Here is a 12,471-nt window from a genome sequence, read left to right as displayed (position 1 = left end):
GGTGGCAGGCAGGGCGCCGGAGCTAGAGAGGGCAACCTTGTGCCCGTGCCCGAAAAGGGGGCGTGGTCATGAAAAGGGGGCGTGTCTATAAGACATGTCCCCTTTTCGTCATACTTGGGGGCATGCCCGGCGCTTACGGACATGCCGGGTAGCCCCCAAGCGCTGCAGAAAGGGAGAATAGATGCCGGGCGTATGCGCCCGGCGTCTGTTCTCCGGCGGTGACCGGGTCACCGCATGTTTCTCCACCCGCGGGACACTGCGTCCCGCGGGTGAGAACGGCACCCGCAGGCTGTGAGGGCAGGGCGCTTTTTGCCCTCCTCCTGGAGGGCAGGGTGCTTTTTGCCCTCCAGAAGGAGGGCAGGGCGCCGCGCCCCGCTAAAACAGCCTAGCGGGAACGCTATGACACTTTGTTTTCCTTCCCTGTAGAGATTGGATGCAGAGACACACTGTCATTAGACTGGATTTGTTTTTTATTCATAACTAGCTTTTCAGCTTTGCCCACAATCTCTTCTGCCAACATTTGTTATATTTGAGGTGTTCTAGTTGTATTACTTTGTATAGGGGCCCTGTCACAGGGCTATTTTGATGGGTGGCCCATGACAAGAAAATACAACTGGTAATGCAAGGAGAGAAAAGAGGGATATAAAAGGAAAACAAGGGAGAGAAGGGGTGTTGTCCAGAAACAGGACACGAAAAAAAATTGAGAAAATCAAAAGTAGTGAGATGTTCACAATGATGAGACCTTAGTTCAGGGGACAGAATGGCGAAAGAGAATCATGAGCCCCAAGTCTGAATGATCGTATTTTTCTGCACATTTTTCCATGGCGATCAGGTGCCAAACATAATTAATTACCGCTGAAAGAGGGGGCAGGTCTGGGCTCTTCCAGTTGGAGGCAATCAGGCATCTGGCCGCATTGAGAATTTGGATAGTCAATTTGTCTGCATATTTGTCGAAGCAATAAAGGGGAATTCTCAAAGGGAAGGACCACATGTTTTTATCTATTGGAGAAAACAATTCTGTAAACAAAAGGCCCAAAAAACAATCTCCCAAAAGGATGCAACCTTTGGGCAGGTACACATAGCCTCTCCAACAGTATGTGGAGATGGAGCAATATATTCTGAGCAGTCTACTGGGTACCAGATACCAACGATAGTACATTTTTTTATCTATAGTTCAATTTAACTAATGTGAGATTGAGGATTTAGCTGTCCTCTCCCTGTTAGTGGATCATGAATCCTTCTCAGGTGGGTCACCCAGGTGTGCCTCCCGCTGAAGTACGCATTTAGGTATAGGGGGGCGGGGGGGTCAACTGAGAGTTGTGGCCAAAATCTCTAAACCTAAGCAAATATCAGGGGGGACCATGGACACCCCTGCCTAGTGCAGCCTGTCATATTTGTGCTCAGCATAAGATTCCACGCACTCTCCATCGGGTTCCCTGTTGCCACTACCAGTGCCTGATTGCCCTTGGACTCACATTTCCATGGACTTTGTGACTGATCTGCCTTCATGCCAAGAGTTCAACACAATTCTGGTGGTGGTGGATAGGTTCTCCAAGGCTGCTCACGTTATTCCTTTGAAAGGTCTACCCTCAGCACCAAAGTTGGCAGAGATTTTTGTAAGAGAAATCTTAAGGTTACACGGGTTTCCTAAGGACATTTTTTCCGACAGAGGGGTACAGTTTACCTCTAAGTTCTGGAGATCATTATGCAGGTGCTTTGGCATCAATCTGAGCTTTTCTTCGGCCTATCATCCCCAGAGTAATGGCCAGACTGAACGAGTAAACCAAGAATTGGAAAAATTCATTAGGTGTATGTTTCAGCCAATCAAGATGAATGGTTCTCTCTGCTACCTTGGGCTGAATTTGCCCACAATAACCTGTACCATGAGGCATCGGGACATTCTCCATTCTTTGTTCAGTATGGTCTGCATATGTGTTATCCGAGTTACCAGGCCTTCAGCAAGTATCACTCCCAGCCATACGTGGTACAGTGAATCGATTCTTTAGGGTCTGGAAGATGGTAAAGAGGAATTTGTGTAGAACTTCTTCAAGGTACAAGCTGTTTTCAGATAGGAGAAGGAGGAGGGGTCCGGTGCTGGCTCCTGGTGATAAAGGGCCTGATTCAGAGCTGAACGCTCTGACCAGAGCGCTCGCTCTGAATCAGGGCCCTCGTCCATGAAAATGGAGCACCCACAGCATATGCGAGCGGCCAAAAAGATGGTCACGATGGTCTTGACCATCGCGACCATCGGACTTGCGACGGAGACCCTGCGGTAGGGTCTCCCTGCCACAAGCCCTGGAGTGATTTTGGCTCTATCAGAGCCAAAATCACTCCCACTGACATCACTAGTGATGTCAGTGGGGCCGGCTTCAGACGGTAGGCGTTCCCATGGGAATGCCTCCGTCTGGCAGGCACGCCCACCAAAGGGGGCGTGCTGTCAATCAACATCAACAGCACGCCCCCTTTGGTGCGAGACCCGGAGCGATGGAAAGCCCGTCGCTCGCCGGGTCTCGTGCATGCGCACGACGGAGCTCCCTCCGTCGTGCGCATGCGCAGTGGGGAACATCGATCCGCTTGCGAGCGTACTGCCGCTCGTGAGCGGGTCTGAATGACCCCCAAAGTCTGGCTGTCAACCAAACATCTGAGATTAAGGGTTCCAACAATGAAATTCGCTCCCTGATTCATTGTTCCTTTTCAGATCTTACAGGTGATCAACCCAGTGGCATATCGTTTTAAACTTCCAAACACTCTAAGAACACCCAATGTGTTTCACATTTCTCTTCTCAAGCCCTTGGTGCTCAATCGTTTCTCAACTCATTGCAGCCCTCCTCCTGCGACTCTGGTAGACCATCAAGAGGAATATGAAGTGAAACAGATTCTGGACTCTAGGGTTTCTAGAGGAGTTGTTCAGTTTCTAGTAGATTGGAGGGGCTATGGTCCTGAGGAACGTTGCTGGGTCAAGGCTTCTGACATTCATGGCCCCTTAAAAAGTGGGAGGCACATATAGAAACCGTTGTAATTCCTACACCGTTCACCTGATTTGGATGTAATTACCCTCAAATTAAATCTGAAAGTCTGCAGTTAAAGCACATCTTGTTTGTTTCATTTCAAAGCCATTGTGGTGGTGAATAGAGGCCAAAATATGAAAATTCTGTCAATGTCCCAATATTTATGCACCTGACTGTATGTGGACTCATCTCTATTACTGTGCTGCAAAGTCCCTGTCCCTAAAAGTGACCCTACAGTAGAAGTATATTACTGTACCGAGTCCCAATACAGCAGCCGTACAGTAGCTTACATTGATCAGAAGACGCACACTAAGCATTACATAATGAAGTTCAGTTGTTTTAAAGAACTCTACTGAACTGAAAGCATTTCTCTCAACATCCCACCGCAGTACACATTTTATCAGTGGAGCACTCGCCACCTAGAGGTTAAGCAGTGTACTACATGCCATGGCTTATCTTTCGTTGTAGAATACCACGGTACGCCACAGCACAGCCATCAAGTAACGTTCCATGGCGCGACACAGGAGGCCTGAATGGCGCGCTATGAGCAACAAACTAGCTGGGCACATCCCTAGATATTAGAGAGATAGAGAGATAAGAGAGAGAGGGGATCAGTATGGCCGGTGGTTCAAATTCCGACAGCGGCAGCCCGGCAGGGGTGAAAATCCTGATCGTCCAAAGGTAAGTAGTTACTAACCCTATTCTACCCCCTAACCCTGACCTTCCCTTAGGGGTGCCTAACCCTAGCCTCCCCCCCCCGGGTGCCTAACCCTAATCCCCCTTCTAAGTGCCTAAACCTAGTCTCGGGGGGGGGGTGCCTAACCATAACCTCACCCCGGAGGTGCCTAACCCCCCCTTCCCCTAGCCTAACCCTAAGTCCCCCCCGGGAGCCCCTAACCTAAGCCTCCCACCCGTGGCTGTCCGCGCCCGGCTTACCTTCGACGGTAAGCTGGGTGTTGGGATTTTGACGCCTGTCATTAGACCCCAGTCGGGATTACGTCTGTCAGCTTCCTGACTGCTACCCAGAGAGAGAGATTAGATAGATAAGGTAGATAGATGGACATATACATCCAGTTTTGCCTCACAATTGTTCTTTTCACGATGACACAGCATTGTCTAAAGGCTCTCCAGCTTTTTGGAACAAGAAGTTTCAGCTTGCCCTGTGGCAGAACAAGCAAAGTCTAGTCATCCCCCACTGTCGGACAGCCACAAAAGCTGACAGGACTTTATATTACACACACTGACACACATTATTACATACACAGGAACACTGACACACATTATTACACACACAGGAACAGTAACACTGACACACATTATTACACACACTGACATTGACACATTATTATACACACAGGAACACTGACACACATTATTACACACTAAGGAACAGTAACACTGATCTGACCTCTTCCTGAGTTTGTGCTGCCTGCCTGCAGCAGTCTCCACTCTTCAGCAGACTCCTGTCCTGAGTCCTTCATCTTGTTTCAAACTTCCAATCCTTTCCCCTGCAGTGTATGTTGGGGGCGTGTCTGTGCTCTGATTGGCTAAGTGACTGTGTGTGATGTGTCACTCAGCCAATCTGAGCACAGCACATACAGAGATGATGCTCTGATCAGGAGATTCCTCAGCCTTACTACATACAAAACAATTTTGCAGCAGCAAACGAAGACAGGATGGGACAGCTGGTCCTGCCAAAAAGAGTCCGCTATGGACCATCCAGCCCGTATAGGCCTCGACAACCAATGGGAGTGGGCGGAGCTACAAAGCAGGGGATCCCACCGGGGATTTACCCGGGGCCCCGGCAGCCCAGCCCAAGCCTATATATACAGTATATATAATAAATAAACATACCTCCCAACTGTCCCGCATCCAGCGGGACAGTCCCGTTTTTCTGTGAATGTCCCACCCGCGGGCCATGGTGTACCGTGGTGGGGGGGGGGGGTGAGCTGTGGTGGGGAGAGAGTTGGGTGTGCAGGAGAACAGATGCCGTGCGCATGCGAGTTGCTGCTATCTATCGCCCGCGTTGGCCACCGCAACAGTTTCTGGAACATTTTTCAGCCTGGCTCCCTCACTTCCTATCCTCAGACATCTCCACCATCATTATGGGTGATTTCAATATCACCATTGACAGTCCACAATCTCCTCATGCCTCCAAACTACTCTCTCTAACCTCCTCTCTTGGCCTCTCCCAATGGACTGACTCCTCTACTCATGAGGAGGGCCACTGCCTTGATCTTGTATTTACCAGACTATGCTCAGTTTCTGATTTCACTAATGCTCCTTTCCCTCTCTCAGATCACAATCTTATCACCTGCACACTTTCCTCCATTACATCAACCTCAATGTCAGTGAAATCAACCAAACCTCCTAAAACCCGCAGAAATATTAATGTGATTAACTTTCAACAACTACCTACCTCTCTACAACAACGACTCTCACCAATTTCTGCACTCACTTCTCCTGAGACTGCTGCGTCACACCTAAACCAGATTCTATGAAAAGCCCTCGATGAAGTAGCTCCAGCTACCCATCACACTCCGCGTAGACTTAGACGTCAACCGTGGCATTCTAACTTAACAAGGCATCTACAAAAACTCTCACGTAAAGTAGAACGTCAGTGGCGAAAGTCTCGCACTCCACGTGACTTCCTCACATATAAGTCTATCTACAACTCTTATCGTACTGCTCTGGACACTGCCAAGCAAACGTATTTCCAATCTCTAATCTCTGTTCAAGCCTCTAACCCCAAGTGACTTTTTAATACATTTAAACAGCTTCTTACCCCTCCCTCACCCAAGCCACCTGCTACTATCTGTGCACAAGATCTTGCTTCCTATTTCAAGGACAAGATTGATAATATCCGAAATGAAATGTTATTCTCTTCCTCAGCTAGTGACCTACTCAATTCCCTACCTGAACCCTCTGGCACATTCTCTTCATTTGACCCCACAAATGAAGATGAAGTATCTACACTCTTCTCATCCTCCTACTCTATTACCTCTCCTCTAGATCCTATACCCTCACAAATTAGTAAAGCTGTCTCCTGTGCTCATCCCAACCCTAACTAAAATCTGTAATCTCTCTCTCTTTCTACTGGCATCTTTCCATCACTGTTCAAGCATGCAGTGATTACTCCCATTCTGAAAAAAACTAAATTCTGACCCTAACACTCTCTCTAATTACCGTCCTATCTCCCAGCTCCCATGCCCCTCCAAGCTACTGGAGAGACTTGTCTACACCCGCCTCACACACTTTCTTAACACCCACAACTTATTGGACCCACTTCAGTCTGGCTTCCGTTCCCAGCACTCCACAGAGACAGCACTGACTAAGGTAGTAAATGATTTGGTCACTGCCAAGGCTAAAGGCCATTACTCACTCCTAATTCTTCTAGATCTCTCTGCTGCTTTTGACACTGTTGACCACTCTCTTCTCATACAAACATTACAATCCCTAGGTTTTAAGGCCACAGCTCTTTCTTGGTTCTCTTCCTACCTATCTGATCGCTCTTTTTCTGTTTGCTTTTCTGATTCTGCCTCCTCTTCGCTACCTCTATCAGTTGAAGTACCGCAAGGCACTGTCTTAGGTCTTTTGCTATTCTCAATCTATACCACCTCTCTTGGCAAACTAATCCGCTCTTTTGGATTTCAGTACCATCTGTATGCGGATGATACTCAAATCTACCTATCCTCTCCAGATTTATCACCATCTGCATTGGTCCGTGTCACTGAATGTATTTCTGCCATTTCATGTTGGATGTCATCTCGCTACCTGAAACTTAATATTTCTAAAACAGAATTAATTATATTTCCACTGGCCAATAACAGTTACCAATCTGATCTCTATATCACTGTTGATAACTCAACAATCCACCCCATCCCACAAGCTCGCTGCCTTGGTGTCATCCTTGACTCCGAACTGTCCTTTGTTCCCCACATTCAATCTGTCTCAAAATCATGTTACATACATCTAAAAAACATATACAAAATTCTACCATATCTCACACAAGACATTGCAAAAACTCTAATCCATGCACTCATTATTTCCCGCATTGACTATTGCATTAGTCTCCTTACTGGTCTTCCCAAAAACAGGCTATCGCCATTACAATCCATTATGAATGCAGCTGCGAGGCTTATCTTCCTTGCCAAATGTTCATCGTCTGCTACCCCGCTCTGTCAGTCCCTCCATTGGTTGCCGGTTTTCTACCGTATTCAATACAAAATACTGTTACTTACACATACGGCCATTAACCGAATTACACCAACATACATCTCTTCAATCATCTCAAAATATCTCCCAACCAGACCTCTCCGCTCAGATCTGCGTCTCTCATCCCCACGCATTACTTGCTCCCATTTACGGTTACAGGACTTTCTTCAGGCTGCACCCACTCTATGGAATGCCTTACCACACACAATAAGACTTACCTCTAGTCTTCAATCCTTCAAGCGTTCCCTGAAAACTCACCTCTTCAGACAAGCTTATCAGATTCCAGAACTGACCACATAACCTTCATAGCTTCCATGTTTTATTCCATTCCCTATCACAGTCCACACATAACCTCACATATTGTCTTTCTTTCACATACTCCTGACATTTTGCCGACATTCCTGTGTGACTAGATCATGCAGCCCACCAAGAAACTCTGCATTCTGGCCGGACCAAATTGCAATATATAGCACCTATCCTTGTGTATCAATGCCTATTTCCCTTTAGATTGTAAGCTTGCAAGCAGGGCCCTCTTACCTCTATGTCTGTCTGTTATAACCCTGTTTTGTTCTATCAATGTTTCCAATTGTAAAGCGCAATGGAATATGCTGCGCTATATAAGAAACTGTTAATAAATAAAATAATAAAATAAATAAATGTGTACAGACTGCCTGGGGGCTGCCCAGCATCTCGGAGAATGCTGGGCACTCCCCCAAAGTAACGAAAACGGGGGAAGCCGCTAGGCTCCGCCCCAATTTCCATTGGCTCCACCCCTATGCATAAGCCACACCCCCTGTCCCTCCTTGAGATGTTCAAATATTAGGAGGTATATATACATACATACATACATACAGCGGGTAAAATGAGTATTGAACACATCATTTTCTCAGTAAATGTATTGTAATGGGGCTATTGTAATGAAATTTTCACCAAATGTCAGCAACAACCCATGCAATCCACACATGCAAGGAAATCAAACCATAGATGTCCATAAATGAAGTTATGTGTAATAATGTCAAATGACACAGGGAAAAAGTATTGAACACGCTTACTGAAAAGCCTTTGTTGGTAACGACAGCTTCAAGACGCTTCCTGTATGGAGAAACTAGTCACATGCATTGCTCAGTTGTGATTTTGGCCCATTCTTCCACACAAACAGTCTTCAAATCTTGAAGGTTCCGTTGGATTCTTCTATGAACTCTATTTAGTTCTTTCCATACATTTTCAATTGGATTCAAGTCAGGTGATTGGCTGGGCCATTCTAGCAGCTTTATTTTATTTTTCTGAAACCAATTGAGAGTGTCCTTGGCTGTGTGTTTGGGATCATTGTCTTGCTGAAATGTCCACCCTCGTTTCATCTGGTACATGGCAGCAGATTTTTATCAAGAATGTCTCGGTACATTTTTCCATTCATCCGTCCTTCAATCATATGAAGTATGCTAGTACCGTATGCTGAAAAACAGCCCCACACCATGATGTTCCCACCTCCAAACTGTACAGTGCCATTTCTCCTCCAAACATGGTGTGTATTATGGCATCCAAAGAGTTCAATTTTGGTCTCATCTGACCAGACTATATTCTCCCAGTATTTCATAGGCTTGTCCAAATGTTGTGCAGCAAACTTTAAATGAGCCTCAACATACTTTTTCTTCAGCAATGGAGTCTTGCGTGGTGAGCGTGCATACAGGCCATGCCAGTTGAGTGCATTACTTATTGTTTTCTTTGAAACAATTGTACCTGCTAATTCCAGGTCTTTCTGAAGCTCTCCACAAGTGGTCCTTGGCTCTTTGACAACTCTTCTTATAATTCTTCTTCACTTCTCTGTCATAAATCTTGCGAGGAGCACCTGGTTGTGGCCTGTTTATAGTGAAATGAAGGTCTTTCCACTTCTGGATTATGGCCCCAGCAGTGCTCACTGGAAGATTCAGAAGTTTAGAAATCCTTCTGTAACCAATGCCATCAGTATGTTTTGCAACAATAAGGTTGTGAAGGTCTTAAAAGACCCATCATGAGATGCTTCTTGTGTGACACCTTGGTAATGAGACACCTTTTTATAGGCCATCAGTTGTGACTGAAGCAGCTTATATTAATTTGCACTGACAAAGGGCAGGATTGCTTTGTAATTACTGATAGATTTCAGCTGGTGTCTTGACTTACCATGCCTTTTTGCACCTCCCATTCTTCGTGTGTTCAATACTTTTTCCCTGTATCATTTCACATTATTACACAACTTAATTTATGGGCATCTATGGTTTGATTTCTTTGCATGTGTGGATTGCATGGCACTCACAGCGTGAACAGTAGCAATATGCCAGCTCTGGTGCCCTCCTTCTAGGGCATAGCATTCCTATCATACAGCAGAACAAAAAGGCGGCACTCTGAGTCTTATTAAGAAGACTCTGAGTGCCGCCTTTTTGTTCTGATATATATATATCTGCCTCACTTGTTGATCCATGATGACGGGGACACATTTCTCCCATCCACATAGTGGAAAGAGTATAGCCATTCATCATCGGCTTCATTGTACTCTAGATTTTGTTATCTATATTCTGACGTGTCCGTGCGGTCTCTATTATGTCGGGATGACAACAAGATCGTTTAGGGACCGCATGGCTAATCACCGATCATCGATTCGTGCTGCTTTGCTAACTAAGAATTCTGATAAACCTGTTGCTAAGCATTTTGCGATGCTTGGTCATTCTGCATCTACATTGAAGTGCATGTTAATAGATCATGTACCACAACCAAGTCGTGGGGGAGACAGGGAGCTTCTACTAAAGAATACAGAGGCCAGATGGATATTCAAGTTGGACACTGTAGCCCCAAGGGGCTTAAACGAGTACCACCCATATAACATCTTTTTGCGGTGACGTAATCACTTGCACATGTTGACGTTTATTCTCCTTTTTGCTTTATATGTGCATGAAATATTTTTAGCTATGCTGGCACACATGTTTATTTATTTCTTGATTTTTTTATTTTTATTATTTTGTTGTCTTAAGAAACAGCTTTTCTATATTGTAAGAAATAGCTGGTTATTGTGATGTATGTTATATATGTTTAATATGTGTTACTTCATATGTTAAGGTGTGTCCTTGTCCTCCACTACCTGTTTTTGTAGTCTTGTATAGATGCTTTGGCAATTCCGTTTAACTTTGTTATGCATATGACTTGTGTTGTTTAGCGGAGTTTCCATGGTGACTGGAAGATGGCTGAAGGCCGTTTACTGGCTAATACTGGCAGCGTTGTTGTGAGCATTGCCTAGTAACTGTATTTGGATGTTTGCGTCACTTCCGGGTTGGTGTGCGTTCCACTGTGTGGAGCGCACGGCATTTCCGGTTGGCGGCGCCGCGTGTTCCATCTGTACACAGACAGTCTGTTTGGTAGATACTATGTGATGGTGAGTTGCTGCGGATGTCTCCCAATGTGACTATTTAGTTTGATTTGTTAGTATAGGCACCAGCCATGATTGTGCTGTTATTTAATCTGCATTAGCCTCCTACTCCGGTCCTTTGATTGGGGGTGGAGCTTGCTTAATTGGTGTGGCTATTTCAGGTGGTTGGAGGACCACTGGTTTATGTGCTTCTTTGGTGGGTAGCTTTGTGGTGGTTTGTCTGTCCTGACAAAGGTCCATATGGGACCGAAACGTCGACTTAAACTATGTGACCTGTGAACAAATAAACTGGAATTTTTTCTACTACTTGGTGAGTGCCCATTTTTTGCAATTTATATTTTTGGACCTTGTTGTCTTTATTGGAGCACCCCGTATTATCGTACAACTTTTAATGTGAGTGCAGCACTTCTGGACTATGGATATTGGTGCTTTTTTGCATCTTTAAGCTAGCACCTCCAAATTTACTATACATTCTATGTACTTTATTGCTGCTGGATATTTAATTGCTGTACCGTCCACAATGGACCCCAGGAATGCCTTGAACCACTTTTTTGGACTACCCACATATTAGTCTTTTTTGGACTTTTAAAAATTGCTTTTTGGGTTTTTTTCTTTTTTACTTTTTAGTTTTTGTCTTATGTGTGCCAGCTATGCTATTAGGGCTGTTTATTGCATTGAGGATTTGATTAGGTTTATCTAATTTTGCTGTTTGGACATATTCTGTGTATTTGTCTGGTCTTTTCTGCCTGATGACATGTTATGCACAAAGTAACGCATACAGTGTGACCACATTTTATGCTCTGTACATTCCTCATACAATCTTGTCGAGAAGTCTTTTTATTGGTGTTGCTTGACATGGCTAATGAAGGTGGACAAGTATTGGACGATGTAGCTTGGGAATTAGCACAAAATGCATTTGTCTCACTCACGGATGATGATGCCGATAAAGTCCTTTTTAACCATGCTGAATTTGCCAAACTTCCTGAAGAATCTAGTATTGATTTATATCATAGATTATTGAGACTCAAGAAAAGAGAAATAGATTTGACATTGCACGGTCAGTTTCTCTCTGACTACTATCGTAATAAAAAAAAACCCAGAGGATTTCGTGTGAACAATACCCCCACCATTGGGCGCAGTAACCTGGCGTTTTGCACTAAATGGTGTGGTGTATTGAACAAATGTTCACTAGACCTCATTTTGTTAGTTATTGAAGAAGTGGGGAATGAACTGCCTAAAGTCAGAGATGAGATAAGACTGTTTATTAATACCAGTTACCTTGATACCTTGACCATAGATAAAACTGAGAGTTGGTTGGTGAAATTGCAAGAACAGATCAATACCTATCAGAGGGACCTCATTACCTTTAAACGTAAAAAATTGGCCACTGTTAACTCTGATTACACCAACCACCAAATTTATCGTTGGTTAAGGGGAGATAATTTTTCACGACGCTCAGGGGGTACCCCAAAATATAGGGTTCCTGCTAGATTTGATACTTCATCTTCTCAATCTAATTCTGAAAGTGAGTCAAATAACCAACGTCCTCCTAGTGGTTTTTTAGGCAGGGGCAAAGGACCAGTGGCTTCAGACGCACCCCCGATATCCAAGTAGGCGCGGGGGTAAATACACGAAAACAAGGAAAGGGATGACAAAAGATTTAGAGCCCATATATAATCTTTCTAGCAGGCCTTTGACACAGGCTGAAACTGAGGTATTATCATTAGGACTCTCTTTTGTACCAACTGTACATTTTGATAAATTTAATTGGTCCATAGACCATTACAAATTTGGACGCAAATTGCGGCTGCGTGAATATTTCTCGAATTCTAGAGATATGAATACCATCAGTAA

Source organism: Taudactylus pleione, unplaced genomic scaffold (genome assembly GCF_031769625.1).
Source record: "Taudactylus pleione unplaced genomic scaffold, aTauple2 ptg000130l, whole genome shotgun sequence".
Classification (NCBI taxonomy): Eukaryota; Metazoa; Chordata; class Amphibia; order Anura; family Myobatrachidae; genus Taudactylus; species Taudactylus pleione.
Note: the sequence above shows the minus strand (reverse complement) of the source record.